Genomic DNA, 1,612 nt, shown 5'->3' with positions numbered 1-1,612 from the left:
GTCAGAAGGGACCATTCCCTGGAGAAGGATGTCATGCTTGGTAAGATGTAGTGTTGACAAAAGAGGGGAAGGTCCTTAATGAGATGGATTGACACGATGGCTATGGCGATGGGATCAAGTATATGGGATCAAGTACAGCAGTAATCATGGAGCTGGCGCAGGACCAGTCAGTGTTTCATTCTGTTGTACATGGAATCACTATGAGTCAGAACTGACTCAATGGCACCTAACAAAAACACAAAGGTTTACGATCCACTCTACATTGTTAGGACCTCATTAACATAACAAAAGAAAAACTATTTGCAATCAAGATCACATTCACAGGTACAAGGGCCAGAATATCAATTCATTTTGCAGGTGTGCACGATTCGATCCATAATCATATAAAAATCTACATACAATCACTACTTATTTGTTGTTTAAAAAAGTAGAAGTAACAAGTATTGAATCTCTAATAATCCTCAGGCACTTTGCCAGCCACTTGGTATCTCTCTTTTCATTTAATCTAAACAAAAAAGTGCTACATAAAATTTCCATAGTCAAGTGCATAAGAAGTAGAGCCAAGGCTCATATTCAAAGACCCTGTATAACTTCAGAGTTCCTATTCTTTCCTAGACAGCAACTAAAGATTAAGACTCCATCCTTAGGTGGGCTTATAATGTTCTCCCACCATAAGAAATATGGAACATTTCATTAAAAAGCAAATGCACTAAAAATGTTGGGCATGAACATACATGACTCACTCCTAAGGAAAGCCTCAGTGAGTGGGGCTAACAAGGTTCTGAGAATAACCAGACAGCTGCTTTTTATTACTGGTTATTACATAGATTTTCTTTCTAATTCTTCCCAATTATTTGGATAGAAATAGAAAGATGTGGATATGACCAAAAAATATATATACGCCTTAGTGTTATCATACATAAAATGGATACAACAACTAAAGGCACTTGGCTGATAACATATGATTGTTGGGGAATTAAATGAGTTAATATATGCAAACAACTTAGAACAGTGTTGGCATATAGAAGCACTATATACATGTTAAAGGAGTTCTGGTGGCATGGAGAATAAGGCATTTGGCTGACAACCAGCTTAAACCCACCAGCTACTCCATGGAAGGAAGATGAGGCAATTTACTTCCATAAAGATTTACAGCCTCAGAAACCTAATGGGGTCTCTATCAGTTGGATTTGACTTGATGGCAGTAAGTTTGGTTTGAGTTTATAAATGCGTTAAGGATTTCTGGTGGCATAAAGTCTATGACATATGACTGGTAACCAGAAGGTTGGTGGTTCAAAATAACAGCTGCTCCATGGAAGGAAGATGAGGCAATCTACTTCCATAAAGAAACCCAATGGGGGCTGCTATGAGTCGGCATTGACTTGAAGGCAGTAGGTTTATATACATGTTAGCCATTAGAATCATCATCATCCTTATCACCAACTCCACCATCATCACCATCATCCTTATTATCAGATTTCAAAATATAAGGCCAGAAGTTGTCTATGTATGAGAAGGAGCTCCAGAGTATGACCTAGACAAATCACCTCCTGGTAATTCTGATCTTCTTTGATCTCAAATAGAGACACTGGTCGAAAATGAGTAATTTTCT

Source organism: Orycteropus afer, unplaced genomic scaffold, assembly GCF_000298275.1.
Source record: "Orycteropus afer afer isolate SDZICR_OR568_19922 unplaced genomic scaffold, OryAfe1.0 scaffold00240, whole genome shotgun sequence".
In the NCBI taxonomy this organism is placed as follows: domain Eukaryota; kingdom Metazoa; phylum Chordata; class Mammalia; order Tubulidentata; family Orycteropodidae; genus Orycteropus; species Orycteropus afer.
The sequence above is the reverse complement of the archived record's forward strand: the minus strand, read 5'-3'. Positions refer to the sequence as shown.